Below are 19390 nucleotides of genomic sequence, written 5' to 3'. Positions count from 1 at the left end.
ATTCAGACTACCACCAATTATAATACAAAAAATAACAACAATAATTATTGTAACAACAATAATAACAAATCAAGATATTTAATTACCTTACACTCCGGATGCTATGGCTATTTTTCCAACATACTCTGCCACATCCTTTATAGATGACAAATTGTGCAGTCTTCTTTTGAATGAACACTTCCCATAGCCGACGACAGAAGTCCAATGCAACACGATGGTAAATGGGCGAAAAATGCGTTAGACTCCGGTCTGGCTCATGTCACCGTCTCGTTTTTCCATCAAAACGGACCCAGCAAGTGCGAATCCAACACACACCACACGGATGGAAAGAAATACTTGAATGATGTGCGGGAAACCAATCTCTGAAATTACCGTGAATTAGCTAGCCTAGAAGAAGCATCTGTTCCTGACAGTCTTTTCTCCAGAGATATTCAAGACGGGCAGCAGGTTGACAAAAACAAATCCTTAGCGAATGGATGTGATATGTTTGAATACTGAGTTGGTTTAGAGAGAGATAGAAAGCGCTCCGCTCGCTCGCCCTGCTCCTAGAGTGGGGCTGCAATATCACGTCACTACCACTAAGATAAAGCACGTACGGACGTTTCTTGCTGCGTCTGGTACCACTTTCCTCGCCCCCTCCACCGCTCATACATAGCGTCGCCTAATTCAAGGCATAGGGATATTTCTCTGGACTGGACCCTCCGATATCTCAAGCTTCAATCGTCGTGATTCCTCATGTTGTTGGAATAGGCCTATTGTGTTCTCTGCTGCGTAATTGGCGTGCTGGACAATAAATGCTGATTCTACCATGGGACCTCTCCTCCGGATTATCCGTTGTGACTTCAAAGCGGATACAATTTAATTACAAAACAATCGTCTACTTTTCTGCTGAAGTAATGATTGCTGTCAATATCACCACCGTTTGAAACTTGATGTACAATTAACCGTATAATGTTTTTTCTACTACAAGGCACTTGATATAGACTATTGTATATGTTTCATGCTGTGGATTTCGTTTTATTTGTATGTACTGTAATTGTTTTTTGGACTATTCCCAAATTCATGTGTGAGGAATAGTTTACAGGAATGCAACCCGCGCGACGGAGCGAGATTGACCCAAATTTGAAAACTTTAACTGTAATATTTGTGTATCTCTGAGTAAAACATTTTTGAAGGCTAGATTAGTGTTTATAGAATGACGTCGGTGTTTTAAAGATTATTAGAACAAAATGTTTGCCGCCTTCCAGATTCTCCACATTGATGCGCATTTTCACGTGGACGTGGGTTATATTTTGGTTGGTTGTGGTAATATTTTGAGGGAGTATAGAGAACGTATAGTGTGTGGAATTTATTACTGGCGGTGAAGTTGTTATCGTAATCAATATTTTACAATCATTTGAAAATAGGAAAATGATAAGGTGGAGAGTCGCGTTTGGGTTTGGGTATAGGTAGTTACTAAACTACCATTAAAATGACAAAACATTGTGTCTCTTCTTGCACATACGCATATTATTTATATATATATATTTCACATTTATGTCTGTATGTAGGCTACAAGGATAAAACATAAAACTAAAACCAAATTATTCCATTAAAGGATGGTTTACTTCCACACCCTTTCTTTCAAGATTTAATCTTTAATATTTTAGTAAACACTGGTCTACTGCTGGCCAACTACACTCGTTGGTTTGACTGACTTTCTACAAATAGGGGACTAAAAAGAGTGGAATTCGGCTAACCCCTTATCTGGTATTGGTGTCCATGACCAACATTGAGAAAGTTGTTGCATTTAGCGTGAATGAATATGTATTTTTAGGCGATTGTCTATAGTTATCAGCCGAGTCTATTAGGAGATGATTGATTTTCTGTAAATTGGGGACACGTTTTCTTGAAAACTGTGTGTGGAAGTAGGCCAGACATTTTTAGAATAAACTGCTGTTGGTGTCTATGTCCAACCTTGGCCAGATATATATTTTTTAATTCGGTCTTTGAGGCTTTAATATGCAGGCTATTACGAGAAGAAACACAATGTATCACCATTTTAATGGTAGTTTTACACCGATCACTGATCGGTTCACATATATGCAATGACATGTGTTAAATTTGCATGCTCAGCCTCATAAAGTCAAACCATGTTAATGAAGCATCATTAAATTAAATATATCCTAACCGACCTAATCATGTTTTGTCAACATGCTATGTTACAATGCTAATCAGTTTCTATTAGGATTTTTGAATTGTGTTCAGTCAACTTTTACTCTTGCTTTCTTCCAGTTAAAGTCTGCTTGAGCCAGCACGCTAGACGGTCGTTCAATATGACTGAATCATGTAACTGAAACTTACACAATGTTTTACAACTCAACAAAGTACACAGCCCAAGCAAAAACAACAAATGAAAGTGTCTTGTGCTGATTCAAATGTATCTATGAGACACATAGTTTGATATAGTACCTCTTGACCTCCAGTCAAATGCTCTATCCACTGAGTTTAAATGAAGTCATCAGGCGTGGGAGCGAAGAAACCTGCAGCTAACTAGTGCACAACTTCCTCCCAGCTTGGGGTAAGTTGTGGATCACTGTCGCAGTTGTGTCTGGAATTTTCTTAAGGATCAATAAAGTGAATTGAATCGAAGCTTCTCCCAGACTGATTTTCAAAGAGAGATCAATAACAATATTGGTCACTGGCCGGGATAGTTTGTGACCTCCAAAAAGTTAACCAGCTTTTTTGGGGTCATAAAAGCCTAAAAGCTACAAATAACAGCAATCATTTGTGTTTATCATTCATATTCACATAGCAAACACCTTTGAGGAGTGCTTTGATAAAACAGGCAGATAGTCTTTACACAGCCAGGCCTGACTCTGACTACCGTTCTTATCAAGCACCTACTAGATCTGTGTTTTGAATTATGTCACATGACTCAAACAAACGCACTGTCTGTGAACAGGCATGACTTTAATCTCAACACACAAAAGCGAACACGTTATTTCCATTCAATTGTTGTGTTGCAAGCATCTGTTTTAATATTCTAATGTGTTGTTGATATCTTCATATTGGCATTATCTCTGAGGCATCGGTTTAACACTCTATTTGTACAGCTGTCGTCCCATCAAGAACCTGTTGTTGATTTCTAGCTTCTTTTTTATCTGCAGAGCTTTCAACCCATATGGCAGTTAACCCTTGCTAAACCTCTGTGTGTGTGTGTTTCATAACACGTCTCTCACAAGTTGTCAGTAGATCTGAATCCAAACAGAATAATAATCCAGATTATTTCCATCAAACTAATCCGGAGGAAATCAACTGTCAGTTTGTAAATATCGCGTGTCACAATGTACCCACTCTCGCACGAAAATGTCAGCTTTGAGAAGCTGTGTGTGACGTTGACAGAACCAGGATGACTTGTTCAGCAGGGGAGCTAACGAGCAAGTCGAACAATTAATTATGAGTGTTTGTTGTCTTGTACAATAGCACAGCTACCAAAACGAATCTACATATGTCCAGAGGCTTTCTCGTCTCTGGCCCTGCGAGGACGGCCATTGTAAAGCCTGGTGAACCAATGTCCACATCAGTGGAATGTCATGTTGAACCCTGAGGACAGCAAACTTCATCAAATGGATCCTCTGTTCCTATGCCAAATGTGCCTCTGTTTGGAATAGGCAAGGGACTATTAATGGGCCTCAGCGTGGGGACCAGGCTAGGCCAGCACTGTCCACACCAGTGTGCGGATTGCCTGACACAGCAACCAAATGAGGATCTGTTCAGAAGAAAGATTACATGGTTCCACCCTGCCATCAGGCTATAGGAATATTGCTGATCTCTTGCAAGACTTGCTGAAGGAGATTGCAGCCCCTGAGTACACTTGTTTGGCAGCAGCAGCATTAAGATCCCATCCTTCCTCAGGCAGCCAGAGAGAGGAGATGGAGGAGAGAGGCAGGATGGAGGCAGGGGATGTGGGAGAGAGGAGATGGAGGAGAGAGGCAGGATGGAGGCAGGGGATGTGGGAGAGAGGAGATGGAGGAGAGAGGCAGGATGGAGGCAGGGGATGTGGGAGAGAGGAGATGGAGGAGAGAGGCAGGATGGAGGTAGGGGATGTGGGAGAGAGGAGATGGAGGAGAGAGGCAGGATGGAGGTAGGGGATGTGGGAGAGAGGAGATGGAGGAGAGAGGCTGAGTAAAGGCATGGGAGAGGCAGGAAAAGCAGAGGATAGCAGAGAGGCAGGAGAGGGAGCCGGAGGAGAGGGAGGTGAGGGAGGAGAGGGAGGGAGGGGACTGAGGAGAGGGAGGAGAGGGAGGAGAGGGAGGAGAGGACGGAGAGGGAGGGGAGGGAGGAGAGGGAGGAGAGGGAGGAGAGGGAGGGGAGGGAGGGGAGGGAGGAGAGGGAGGGGAGGGAGGAGAGAGAGGAGAGGGAGGAGAGGGAGGGAAGGGAGGGGAGGGAGGAGAGAGAGGAGAGGGAGGAGAGGGAGGGGACTGAGGAGAGGGAGGAGAGGGAGGACAGGGAGGAGAGGAAAGGGAGGGAGGAGAGAGAGGAGAGGGAGGAGAGGGAGGAGAGGGAGGAGAGGGAGGAAAGGGAGGGGAGGGAGGAGAGTGAGGAGAGGGAGGAGAGGGAGGAGAGGGAGGGAGGAGAGGGAGGAGAGGGAGGGGAGGGAGGAGAGAGAGGAGAGGGAGGACAGGGAGGAGAGGGAGGGAGGGAGGAGAGGGAGGAGAGGGTGGGGAGGGAGGAGAGAGAGGAGAGGGAGGAGAGGGAGGAGAGGGAGGGAGGAGAGGGAGGAGAGGGAGGAGAGAGATAAGAGAGAGCGGGAGGAGGGGGAAGAGAGAGGGTGAGAGAGAGGAGAGAGAAACGAGGGACAGACTAGGGAGGAAAGAGGAAGGAGAGATAGAAAGGGTGGAGAGCGTGAGTGGAGAGAGACAGTAGAGAGACAGGAGAGGGAGGAGAGAGGGAGGAGAGACCCACAGGAGGGAGTGGGAGGAGGACCATGTCCACCGGGATGGAGACCAGAGGGCTAGGGAGCATTTCTTGGCTCAGCAAGGCTTACTGAAAGATGCCAGCATAATGAAGGCCAGGAATGCTGCCAGCTCTCTTTTTTTCATTCTGCCTTTTCATCTCTCCTTCTTTTCTTACTCTTTCTAGCGAGGTATCTCTCTTTCTCTTACACTCTTGTGTCCCCATCAATTCTAGCTCTTTCTCTATCTCATTATTACTCCTAGCACTCTTAACTCTCTATCTTTCTCTTTCATGTTCTCTCTCTCTCTCTCTCTCTCTCTCTCTCTCTCTCTCTCTCTCTCTCTCTCTCTCTCTCTCAAGAAAGAAAATAAATGTGTATAAAGAAACTTAAAAACATAATAATTCTGAAATACATATAGATATTACAAGCACATTGTAAATATAACTTACTCTCTCACCCTGTTACTCTGTCTCTCTCTCTCCCTCTCTCTCACTGTCACTCTGTCTCTCTCTCTCTCTCTCTGTCTCTCTCTCTCTCTCTCTGTCTTTCTCTCTCTCTCTCCCCCCTAAGTATAGATCCTTGCTAAGGCACGTTTGACCTTTAAGGAGACTTCTCCAGCTTGCACGAACACCAAAACACACAGCTTACGTGTTTGAGCAAACCAAAGGCTGTCCATGGCAACATGGTCAAGGCTAAGAGAGAAGGCGTGACCTGTGAGGGCTAAGAGAGAAGGCGTGACCTGTGAGGGCTAAGAGAGAAGGCGTGACCTGTGAGGGGAAATGAAGCACTGAATCCACAGAGGAACATCACAGAGCTTCTGTAGGACACAGCAGGTCAAACCCAAACAGTCAGCACGCTAAGATATATATATTATATATCAGTCAAGACACTTTTATTAACAGTGACAGCAACAGACTACCATACAATGTACACTACCACGGTGACGAGACTCAATGGATTACTAACATGAATGAAATCGATTTTTAGGGAAATGAATACAAGCCATGTAGCGAAGCTCGCACTGTCTTTGACTCTATGTGACTGGATAATGCTCCGTGGGACAGAATTGGACTGCAGACCAAAAGGCTGTTTGTTTGAAAAATAAATTCATCTAAATTAATACGAAAACATTATTTTGCTCCAGTGATTGGACCTGTACTGTATATGTCTTGTTTGAAATGAATTGGATATTATGTATCATTTGATATTATGTATCCAATTCATATATACAATTTGTATACAATTTGTTTATACAAATTTCACAAAATTAACAATACATCGTTTACTGTAAAAGAAGTCAGTGAGCTCCTGCCAGTCACAGGCTATGAAGAGATACAGTACCAGTCAAACGCTTGGACACATTTTCCCATGTGTCCAAACTTTTGACTGGTACTATAAATCATTAACCACTGATCAATTAACATCAGTAATAATTTAAGATTACAACATTATACAATTACTATATGTCTCTTATATTCTGTTTTGACTGATTCTAACATGTGTTGAGTGATGTTTTCTCTCTAACATGTAGCAGCAGTTCAAGTGGACATGGTTGCTAAACCCCCTACTCTGCAAAGCATAACAGCAGCTCTTGTGGATGTGACCCTACTGTCTTAGTCCCAGACAAAACACCTGCTGTATTATCAGACTTACTGCAGGGGAGAAACATTCTGTATGTCTTTATATCATTGTGTCCATGAATTATGTAGCTTGTATCAATTATAAACTGTCAATACGCTGATTGCCAAAGCTTGTTTACACCTGTGTTGTGTTAGTTCTTGATCAAATGGGTCTGGAAACTGTCTGTGTCCACTAGATTGGACTTCTTGAACTTGTGTTTAGTAATGACCTGATTGACTTGGTAACTTCATGGTAATTCAAGGTACATAAGACAAACTTCCTCAGACCTTTAACCAGTCAACACTCACCAGGTCATGCTACTGCCACACTGATAACCACAGACCTTTAACCAGTCAACACTCACCACATCATGCTACTGTCACACTGATAACCACAGACCTTTAACCAGTCAACACTCACCACATCATGCTACTGTCACACTGATAACCACAGACCTTTAACCTGTCAACACTCACCACATCATGCTACTGTGACACTCAAATGAAATAATTTACTGTAACTTCAATTAACTTCCCAAACTGAAATTTAATTGACATGTATCAAATGAGAGCTTAATACATTTTCATTGTTATTTACTTATTTCTACACAATTGAAAGTACTCAAAATGTACTTATTTTGTGTATTCACACGCTTATTGACAATTTCAATATGTGCAAATATGTTTTGTATTCTCTCTCTCTTTCTCTCAATTCAAGTCAATTCAATAATGCTTTATTGGCATTAATGAGTGAGCATTGTTGCCATAGCAATATAAGATTGAACATATCCAATTTTTCTTTTACATTAGTTACAGTAAAACAAAGATAAATAATAGTAATAATAACTACAATTACTGTAATTACAACAATCAAGAAAATAAATGTGTATAAAGAAGCTTAAAAACTTAATAATTCTGAAATACATATAGATATTACATGCACATTATAAATATAACTGACTCTCTCAAACTGGTACTCTCTCCCTCTCTCTCACTGCCACGCTGTCTCTCTCCCCTCACTCTTGCTCTGTCTCATCTCTCACTCCCTTACACTTTCTCTTTCTCTCTGTATCTCACTCTCTTTCTCTGTCTCTCCCTGTCTCTCTCTCATCTTTCACTCTCACAAACACTCAGGTTGTGTCTATTATTTTGACAGCTCTGAAGAATGGGCCAGTTTGAGCTCATGATGTTTGAATTATTCATCACTAAGCAAATTGCATGCAAACAAATAGCCATCTTATCACCCTGTGTGTGTGCCTGTCATAGACCGGAGCATTGGCAGAATTCTGACAGCCTTTGGGTAGTGTGGCGCGGAACTTACCACGGCTGTCAATTACTAAAACAGTTACCCATGCACCTACTTCTCCTGTAATGATCACACCATTATCACCAATTACTTACAGTGAGATAGATAGCCTACAGGATACAACAATTCATAATTTAGAAATAGGGCAGGAACCATGGTTTTGTCTCATAATCTGTACTATTATTCATTATTACAGTTCTTCTCGATTACTAACACACTTTTCTTTAATGTGTACAATATTTTCTCAAAAGTATAAACATACATCTTGATACATCGTTTTGGCCAAACCCTTGACTTTAGACCCCAAATTAAATTTTTTCACAATTGTTAAAACACACTTCTTGAAACAGTCACCCATTTTGTCAAAACTGTAAACACAAAACCAAATCTCCAAACTAAATATATTCACCCTGGTATATGGGTTTAGGTCATAGACCTTCCACCGCCACGCAGAGAAAAACTCTTCAGTTGGGTTGAGAAAAGGGCTGTATGGTGGTTGATGTTGAACTATTCTCCTATACGGATACCACGGTGAAAGCTGACATTGTCCCAAACCACCATTAGAAACAAGTGTGAACAATTTTGAGTCATTGTGTTTTACAGATGACAACTGTGTTGTAGTTCTGTTTACTGTGTGCCGCTTGTGTTTACCATTTTGCAGTACAAGTGCATCACAGTGCAAAATGGTTTTAGTGAGAGGGAATGTGTTTATAGTACACACAAAGAAACACTGAGCATTTTCACCTAGGTAAGAGGGTTAGAGTGTGTAAATAGCAATAACAGTTCATTCTGGGTCAGCATCCCATCTCGCACCAGAGTCAAGCCAGAGATTTTCATCAACATCGCAGGCTGTCCAGGGGGGTATTCCAGGTAGCAGGTTTAGTGAAAACTTTGAGTTGTTTAACCCTGAAAAGAGGCTTACTCCGAGTTCCACGTTCCAGAAAGAGAGGTAACGAAACCTTTTGGTAAGTTGCCATGGTAACTTACGCTGTGAAACTACCTGCTCGCTAGCAGGTTTTCTATGAAAAACTCGTTTTCCTAGCAATTCCCACCCACTTTCGGATCTTGAAACAGTTTGCAGACATGGGGTGTCCTTTCCTGGGTCGATTACGAGCAAAATATAATTCGCATAGCCTTACACCAGGAGAGGATTTTAAGACCGCGATTGGATGTACTTTCATTCCCCGATGAATACCTACGCGAACGTTACCGTTTTTCATCACATTCAATAATTTATCTCACCAACATTCTCCATCCATACATTGCTAATGTAACACACCGTGGACGTGCTCTCAGAACAGACCAAATGATATGCGTTGCTCTCCGTTTCTTTGCCAACGGGAGTTTCCTATACAACATTGACGATGCAGAACATCTCGGAAAAGCAACAGTCTGCCGAGCCATAAGAAAAGTGGCCCTGGCACTGAAAGGCCTACTGCAGACCTACGTAGTCTTTCCTGGGCACAAACCTCTAAGGACCATCAAAGAGGAATTTCACATGATTTCAGGGGACTGATGTAGCACACATTCAGTTTAAGTCAATGAAGAAATTTGAAATAATGTTAATGACAATGTTGCAATCTCAGACTGGGATGAGTAAATCCTTTCCATTTTGCAGGATTTCCCAATGTGATTGGCTGCATTGATGGCACCCACATCCCCATCATAGCTCCATCCATTAATGAAGGAGACTATGTGAATAGGAAGTCATTCCACAGCATTAATGTGCAGGTAGATTTACTGTCTTACAATAGTAAAGACTACAGCACAACTTTAAAATATTGCAGCTAATATCTCTTTTCTGCACTGGCAAGATTATATGTGATGCAGCACATTTGATCTCAAATGTGGAGGCCAAATGGCCTGGCTCGGTACATAACTCAAGGATATATCGCGAGTCTACCCTGAGCAACAGAGTTGCCAATGGTAAGTTAAGCTTTGAACAAATAACATTCCCTTGTCTCCCTCTTCTACCACACTCACAATGTACCCACTATATACTTACAGGAGAGTTTCATGGCCACCTGCTTGGTGACAGGGTACCCATGCCAGCCCACTCTGATGACCCCTTACCATGACCCTGAGCCGGGCCCTCAGCCGTGGTACAATGTGGCCCACTGCAGGACTAGAGCCCGGGTGGAGATGACCATAGGCATTCTCAAAGCCCGATTCCAGTGCCTACGTAGACTGAGGGTAAAACCAGAGAGGGCATGTGATATTATTGTGGCATGTGTTGTTCTTCATAATATTGCCACTATTAGAGGAGAGCAACACCCTGCCGTACAAAACGACCCTGAGGACGACCATCCCCTCCAACCTGCAGATGTCCAAAATGGGAGAGAAGTCAGAGACATACTGTGCCACACACACTTCCACCAACCCTGACACTGAAATAAACACAAATCATTACCATTTCATTTTGTCTTCTTTATTGCCTACAAATAGAAATGCAACAATTAATATTAATATATTGTTCTGACAATTAACACTCACTCACCTGTGACCATGCACCCACCTGCAGCTGGTATTCTAGCAATTCAATTTCTAGATCCGTCTTCTTTATCTTCCGCCCCAAATACACCATCTCTTGGTCAGTTTTCTCCATTTGTTTTAACAAATGGAGTTTGTACAAGTCCTTAACTGGTAACTGGGAATACATTAGGATGACATTAAATCCCAGTTCTACACACAGAATTCACCTGCCATTTACTGAACATCTCACTGTCTGTAGCTGTGCTTTGGAGGTTGATGGACCCCTCTCCTGGCAAGGCTCATCCATGCTCTGTTCAACAGGATCAGACTGTGCATTTAGTTTTTACATTCATTACTCTCATCACTTCAGTGTACATTTGAAACTGACAATTACACCCAAGACTGTAAATAAAGTACGCGGAGAGAGAACTATCATATATGTAGCTACCATATATGTAGGCCTCTCTGCAACCCCGTCTGTGGCAGCAGTCAATGTGTCCTCATCCTCATCATCATCCTGTGATGAAAGGTATTGTTTCAGGATAGTCAACACTACTATGCATAATGGAGTATTGAGTGGCCTACACACAAGTGGTACCGTTGTGCAAAGGCTTGCAGGAGGCTCCACCACTCGGATTACACCATCAGTAACTAGAAGTGAACCAGAGTGGAAAATGAAAACACATTCACACACATACTCGCACATACTTACATCTTATGTAGGCACTTGTGTCCTGTGGGGTGATTGGCTCTGATGAGCTTCCTCCAGGGATGCCTTCAGCCACTGGACGGCCAATGTTGTGGCTCAGAGCCAGCTCTTCTGCAGAGGTCAGAGGTGCTGGTGGTGGCCCTCCACCCGTTTTGCGTGCCTCTGCCTTCTTTCTATTTGCTGAATTGAACTCAGTGTTAATTTAAGCAAGATATCAGGCGACAGGACATTGTGTGTTTCCGCCACTACAGGATAAAATAGGCAATGAGGATATTCACTTTGTATGTCAAATATGATACCAAAGTGATGGAAGCTACAGTCATGAACCTATAGGCCAAAAGGCTAAATATGCCTTACCTGTTTGTATTACGTTTTTATATTTCATTTTCAGTTGTTGCCAAGTGCGCTTCACGCCTGTGGGATTGCACCTATATGAACATTGTATTTGATTAAATTACAATTCCAACACTTTTTCACCTGTAATATTAACGGACATTAAATGTTCGATTTATGGACTAAATTCAAACTTACGCATTGACTCGATCAGCAATTCTTTCCCACGCCAATTGTCTGTCCTTCGCAGCTACAGCCGTATTACTTTTTTTCCGAAATATGTGCTCGGACTCGCCATACGCACGGATTGAAATTTCCAATTCCATTGCGGTTAAATAGGACGCCCTTTTTTGTCGCCTTTTTCCATGATGAATCCTAGTATCGGAGCTCCACAGATGTTGGCTTTTAGTAGAACTCGTGCACGCGCTAAACTCAGAGTTGACGTACTCCGAGTCGAATTAACTAATTCATATCAGGTGTTCTGGAACCGAATTTTCGGAGTTTCCCATGTTAGAGTAACTCAACTCTGAGTTCAGGGTTAATCTCAGAGTTTGTTAAACCCGCTACCTGGAATACCCCCCTGGTCCTCTCATTCTCCCCATTCCTCTGCCTCCATGATTCCCAAACACAGGTGAGCTTACCTGTTTCTCTTTGTATTCATTCCAGTCTCCTCATAGCATGTCGAGTACTTTTGGCCGTTAGTGCTTACACATGGACAACTGAGTGTTTGAATTGGGTTGGATTGAGTTTGATTATGAAATGGCAGTGTTTTCTAAATTACATTACATTTAGCAGACGTTCTTATCCAGAGCGATGATAACATGGTGACAATTGCATCATAAAGTGAGAGCTGTGTTTAGACTTTAGCAACGAAGTATGAAAGTAATGAGTAATGTGTCAAAAAGGCTAAATTGTGTCTATATACTGGGGTACATGGTCATACTGCTGGGAATTGGCAAAATGGTTTTGTGAGGATAGCTTACACATACCATTTTTTGTGTGTTAGCAATCGAAATCGAAAAAACTGTAATTTCACCATGCTTTTCCAATGTTTCAGATCCAGTCATGCAGAGGTTCCTGCGAACCATCTGCAGCTGCTGACACCATCTATATACCAGGAACAGAATGTCAACCACAACTCTGGTGACATCAACTCTTTCTGTTAGAGTTGGTTGATAGTCATTTACCATTTGTTCATAGTTTATCAAGTACATATTGCACATAAAGTTGTAATATCTATAGATCCTCTACAGATTGACTCTTGAAATAATCCGTTATCAAATATAATGATCTATTTACATGTCTGTTTGCATGAGGTCATTTGTTTTTAACAGCAGTCTAAAAAGCTATGGAGTGAACTGGAATAACTGGAGCTTGCGTGCTGTAGCTAAATCAGTTGTGGTGTTTATGTCTTCACTCCCTCCTGTCGTTCTCCCATGGCCTAAAGACTCCTCTTCAAGCTTCACCAACTAAATACTCTCTGCTTGGCCTAGGGGCACCATAAGCAGCTCTCAGCAGTACATTCCCAATAAAAGTAAACAACTACTTGTGAGACCTGAGAACTTGTCCTTCGCTGAATGTTGTATTTAAGATCCTGTTGTGTCTCGCAAGACTGCACCACAGAGTAATGAGAACCCTCAGATGTTCAGATGTTCAAGAACAAAGAACAAAATGCTTGTTTCTGAGATAATAATCAATCAACGTATACACCAAAAAAGACAGATTTCTCCCCAGTTTCCCTTTGTTGAAGCACAATTCATTTTCAAGTTATGTTTGATTCCTGTTAAGGCTACTGTTACTAAAGTTGAACTACATTTTATTTTTTTTCAGTACAGAATGTCTTCTGCAGTATGTGGTAGCCAATTTTTGAACCATAAAACAGATTTGCCTGTTTCCACATTGTATGCCCACCCTTCTACCCACACACAATCAGAAATATGCCTCTTCACATTTTCAAAAGCACCACATTTTCTGCTGGCAATTTTTCTTTGGAGGAAGCAACAGGTAATATTTAGATGAATATAATTAATTAATATAATTATAATGAACCTCACACAGGCTCAGAGGCGTAAACAAATCTGCACAATCAATCACCCCTGCAGGGCCAAGCAAGAGAAGCTGGACCAAACGGCTGCTTCATGATAATGGAATCATTGTTAAAGATATTCCCAATGCAAGTCATGCATTGGGATTCTTCGAGGCACACAAACTCAGTCGATTCGTCAGCAGCAGGATGACATCAGAAGGCTTTTACCAAAGGAGAATACTTTTGATCCCGTTCTGCTTCCTGCATGTGGGAGTGTGTTTTCAGCCCACTGACCTGCACCCACGTCCATTTGACTTGGTCCCAACTGAGAGTTCAGGGACGGTCTCCGAACACGAAACATTCGAAAGTTTCCTCATCATCCCACACCTGCAGTCACTGGTGCTTTTCACTTCCTGTCTCCTCACAAGGCAAACAGGAAACCCATACTGGCTGAGAACTCCCACTCAGGTAACAATTCTTCGCCAAACTATTCCTTTAACACGGAGAGATGATTTTGGAAAGTGACCATGTCTTCTGTCATATTTCTTTCTTATTCGATGTCCGCAAGGTTCAGAATGTCAAGACGAGTCTTTATAGGTCTGGTTCGGAGCTACCGCCAAGATATATGACTCTCTTAATGCATTCAACTTCAGAGTGGGTCCCCAGCAAGCATCCCTCCAGGAGATGTTTTCACACTTTTTCCTGCATTTAATTAAAAACCGTAATGAAAATTGCACCGAGTGCAGCGATGGGCAGGGGGGGTTAAGTGTTGGAGGCAATTTTTGCGCTTCCTCTTTGCTTGTGATCGTAAACTCCTCAGGTGGACGCAGGGTTGGATGTGAGGTCACAGGATGAAATAATCAATGACCGTCAAAAGAGATGCATGGCCGGAGCTCTTTGGAGAAGTAAAACACATACACGTATCAATTTATCATGATGTTTCTCCACGCTCCTCAAATATAGCCCTTGACTTTGCATTTTTATGGTCATTTAGACCATGTGGCAATATATTAACATGTTGGTGTTTCAGGAAAATATATTTTAACTAGAGAAGGTACAATTTCTGGGGAAATTGTAGGGTGTGCTCGCTTGCGTCGGTTGCAGGTGGGTCCGTCCCCTTACGTTTTTCCCTTCTAGTGATATTTTCAAGCATTTAGTCTAGCTACTCATAATTCATTAAGAACTCCCTTCGAAACAAGCGAACCCCCTTTGAAACAAGCTACTGTAACAATGTTGTCACTGGCAGTATTTCAGGATGGAATCGCGATTCAAACAGTGCCGTCTGCTAACTGAAAATATTCCCCCAAAAACGTAAATAAGTTTGACATTAATTTAGGCGGAAATGGCTAATTCAAAAGTTTGCTACGAGCAAGCTGCTGTTGCTAGCCAAACGTCACTGAGGGGATTGTTTGAAAGCGCCAGAAATGAGAATGTTTCTTTTGACATAAAGTAAAGTTTACAGTAGGCTGTGGCATTGAAGACAGCGACAAACCACACAAGCTTGAGTTTAAATACATTATTTAATGTGACATTACTTACTGTACATGCAAGTCTTGATTTGCTTAAAAGTACATGTGCTGCTAGTACACCACGGCACGAAACTCGCTGTGCAACAGCACATCTGTATCCATGCGTCGTTGCTAACGTGTTCTGACGTGGTGACGTAGCTAGCACTGAGTACCCTTCGTTGACTAAAGGCACTTGTTGCCACAAAAACGTTGTAACCTCCTAAACCGTGCAACGGAACGTAAATCCCAATATAAGCAACGCAATCGTGACCAAGACGAACATTTTGACACCGACGTTGTCTATGTAGTCCAAATATTGACGGATCCTTAGGGGGGGCAAAAATAATAAATAATATATATGTGAGATAACAATGGTTGTGCTCGCCGAAGGCGTGAGCACACCCAATAAGATATGACATTCGGGCTGATATTTCATTTATTCATTATTTCATGATTTTTTTTTGATTGTTCTGATAGTAAAAGGTCAAGAATAATAAAGCTGTTCCTGGTTGATCAGCCTTGGTTGAACCTTGAACAGCTTTTGCCCACCCACAAACTGACGTCACCAAGCATTTACAATATCACGTCCGCCTGATTCACTTTCATCTGTTTCCATCCAAGCTCTCCATCTTCTCAAAGACACAACCACGGGCCTTACGCTCCACAACCCAGTCTTTGTTGTCATTGGAAACAACATGAAGCAGCTCCATGTACATTTATAACTCATTCGTATGCTTTTATCCCAAGCGATGTTCAAACACTGCATGTAGAAAGAGCTGCAGATAATCAAGGTTTGTAAAGTTCTAACAGTTTAACAGCGGTTAGTGTCAAGGAGCGATCTGTGATAAGCGTGAGCGGTAGATTCAAGACCACAATCAAACGTTCTGGCTATCAGACACAGAAACGTTCCTTCTGAAACCTGTCTCTGCCTGAGGAAGTCCCGTGGACTTGTTCACCGTGAGATGCCAGTGTGTTTACTGTCCGACAGGATGGAACCGCATCTGAAGCGTTGTGTTGGTAACACTTCCTGTGTGTGGTTCCAACTCCGCAGTTCCGCAGTCTGGATACACACAACTTGAGTGTTATTCAGTTTATCCGTGATTCTCATGCCCTTGGCGGGAACCCACCAGGTATCATGTGTGATTGATAACCCCATTCCAACTCAGACGCTGCTACTGTTCACCACCACCCCTCTCGCTCACCCCCTTACTATCTCTCTCCCTCTCAATCTCCTGTCTTCTCTCCTTTTCCATCTCCTATACTCTCTCTCTCCATCTCTTTCTCCATCTCTCTCTCTCTCTCGCTCTTAAAATCTTTCTCTCTCTATGATGTTGCTGTGTTTCACCAACGGCTGAGTGATTTGTAGGGGAAGACAGACTGACAGTTGATTGATGTGTTGAGTGAATATAGATTTATGTTAGCCCCAACAGTGCAGTTCTCCTCCCCATTACTCAACATAATGCACTACACAAACTCCTTCTGTAACCTTTCAGAAGTCAAGTGCAGGAAACCTAAATGTGTTAACATGGTTCTCCGAGGAGAGCACTTGATTGCTTTTGATTTCAAGTTAATGGATTCATGCATTACAACGCATCAGATTGTGGAGTTCATTCATCACACACACTTCAGTATATTGTCTATTACCTATACACATACAGGCAATAGTCTTGCCTAAAAGGCAATTTTTTCATTTATTATTGTAATAAAAGCAGTGCTCAGGATTTCCTCTCCAAATGTGAAACAGAACACGAGGACTTTTAATTAAGGAATTACATTTATAGGCCCTAATAATATTTATTCAACCAGAATGTTTCCAGTGGACAGAAATGGTGATTAAGAAAAAGAGATCTGACCCCAGGCCCAGCCGCCCTCTAAACACCCCAGTAAATCCTGGGGTCATCACCCCAGTACATCCTTCCTCCAAATCACACCACATCCCAATGTATTGTGCTAATATTGCAGAGGACTGCAACTCCCAGTTTAATTCTAATGTCAGTTCGGGTCCCTCACACACACAAGGCAAAGCAAACAACACATGTGGAGTCAGGTGGCTGAGCGGTGAGAGAATCGGGCTAGTAATCCGAAGGTTGCCAGTTCGATTCCCGGTCATGCAAACTGACGTTGTGTCCTTGGGCAAGGCACTTCACCCTACTTGCCTCGGAGGGGATGTCCCTGTACTTACTGTAAGTCTCTCTGGATAAGAGTGTCTGCTAAATGACTAAATGTAACACAAGGACATCTGTGATTAGGACTAGGCTCTCTCAAAAGAAAACAGAATTTAATGTAACTTGTAGGGTCTGAGTTTGAGTCATTTCCCACATCTGTATAGGTTTTTATCAAAAAATTATTGAATCACATGGAGAGAAAGAGATGTTCTAAGAGAACATTGATATTAAAGTTTTACATTTCATCACAACAGTCCAGGAAAATGAGCCTTGGTGTGTTTACTGTAACACAAATACTGATGAACTACATGCTTATCCACTACATAATTACACTATTTACACTGACATCTACGAACTGTACACTACATACTGTGCATTTATACTGAACACGACACACTTATAAACTTGTCAATGTACACTATGTACTGTACACAACGTACTGTATACTACACACTTATATACTTACATACTGACAGTACCCAGGTCATAGTGAGGGACCTGTTTCTGACAGCTTTGATGACCTTCAACAAGCTGAAGAGCCCCTCCGGTTCTGCATCCTGTGTCCCCTCCCCATCCACAGCAGCCTTCACAGCTGCATTTCAAATCAAGGTTCTTAGTCCCCCAGCGCTGTCCCTGCCTCTTCCCAGAGACAGCGCTGCGGTTCCGCAGGGTTCCTCCAGGCCCGTGTCCCCTCCCTTTGAAGGAGCTCCTGAACGCCAGGCCTCAGCCCCTCCAGCACCCCATCTCCCCACCAACCTAAATATTCCATGAGCATGATGCCATCATGCTGCGGCCTACCATTCCCAAACTTGAACTTCTTCGTGCAGGTATGAGTTCTCTGGGTTCTTCCAATGCACGGTGAGAAATGGGGAATTTCCGAGAGGTGAATCCTTTTCAACTTTGAGTGTTACTTACAGTCATGTCAAGAACTGGGCAGGAGTTGTCGACTGCAGGAAATGGTAGGGAGCGCTGCAGAGAAAGTCTAGAACGTTCTCTTGTGTTCCCAAGGTTGTTCGGAGAAAGAAGGCAAGCACAAGACCTTTATGGAAAGACGTGTGTGAAATTATGTGGTGGTTTTCAAAGGACATGGAATTTATGCTGATTGAGTGAATCTAACACAGGCTCCCTAGAGAACGGGCAAAAGAAAAAAACATGACAAGCTGTGTCTGTTAATCATTGGGATCATGGGTCACCTTTGCGATTACCTTTTCTGAATGCGCACAATAACAAATTATCTTGCCGACAAATCACCTGTCATCACCTGTCACGATTTAATTCTGCTCTCTGTGATTTAGTCCCTCAGTGATGATGAGAGAAGTTTGCAAAGAAAGAAAAACAGACAATCTCGACACCGCCCTCCCCCTCCCTCGCCAACTCTTAAAAGAGCAGCCAAATAATTAATAACAGCGAAGATGATCAAGTTAGCGTGCTCCCTGTTAACATTTGGAAAGTCCATTGTCTGCCGTGAGCCGCGGTCCAGGAGGAGAGCGGACACTCATCCATCTGTGTCATCCTCCCATCAGCAGCTCAGTGTTCAGAGCCTATGTGAGGGGCAGGACTGTGTCCCTCCTGATGGGGTGTCACTGCTGTGGACCCGCTCTCTCTCCTGGGAGTGTGCTGGTGGAGCAACACTGGGGGAGGACAGCAAGGCTGGAACCAGAGAGCCATTCACACAGAAGCCAGACCATATACAGGATGACACATACAGCACGAAATACGGAATGTGAGAGAAGCTTGTGGCAAACAATGTACAAACTCTGTTCTTAACTGTTGGATGTACAGCATGGCATGCTATATTTGCAGAAACATGACTGAATATTTGAGCACATCTGAACTTCCCTCAAGCAACATTTGCCATGTCTATGTGAATCAATTATTTCAGTTGCAAGCTTTGTTAGGTGGTACCTAATTTGACTACTTATATAAATGTTGAAGTTTATGACGTTGCAAAAATGTATAAATGAAGCGAGAGACTATTTGCTCCATCCATCACTTTTGCGGGTCTTTCCTGTGTGCTGTGGCTCAGAGATACAGCTAATTAAAATTTCAACGATAAAATAATTAGCTCTAGCAGCAGACAAAGCAGAACAAAATACTTTCCTAATCACGGCAATGAAATGATAAGAAACTTCTCAACCGGCTCCAACTGTCTTTGTAAGAAAGAGGGTAAAAAAACCTCAGTTATTAATTTTCATTGTCAGTTATTTCAAGAGCTAGGACTCAGCAAAATATAACTCATTTTTGCAGTCCAACCAAGGTTTAAGCACCACACAACAGTAGCCGAAAACAATAAAATCTTAACAAACCAGAATG

General features: G+C 42.5%; 1 long non-coding RNA gene and 1 pseudogene across 1 annotated transcript; one reads left to right on the top strand and one right to left on the bottom strand.

Moving 5' to 3' along the window:
- The first annotated feature begins 9110 nt into the window (after positions 1-9110).
- LOC136942670 (putative nuclease HARBI1) lies at positions 9111-10260 on the top strand (annotated as a pseudogene).
- A 181-nt stretch (positions 10261-10441) lies between these two features.
- Positions 10442-11030, bottom strand: LOC136942784 (uncharacterized). Its single transcript, XR_010876636.1, has 3 exons — positions 10926-11030; positions 10785-10853; positions 10442-10646 (listed from the first exon to the last, which is right to left on the bottom strand). It is a non-coding gene; the product is annotated as an uncharacterized lncRNA (long non-coding RNA).
- Between the last annotated feature and the right edge of the window lie 8360 nt (positions 11031-19390).

Source organism: Osmerus mordax, chromosome 5 (genome assembly GCF_038355195.1).
Source record: "Osmerus mordax isolate fOsmMor3 chromosome 5, fOsmMor3.pri, whole genome shotgun sequence".
Taxonomy (NCBI): domain Eukaryota; kingdom Metazoa; phylum Chordata; class Actinopteri; order Osmeriformes; family Osmeridae; genus Osmerus; species Osmerus mordax.
The sequence above is the reverse complement of the archived record's forward strand: the minus strand, read 5'-3'. Positions and strand labels throughout refer to the sequence as shown.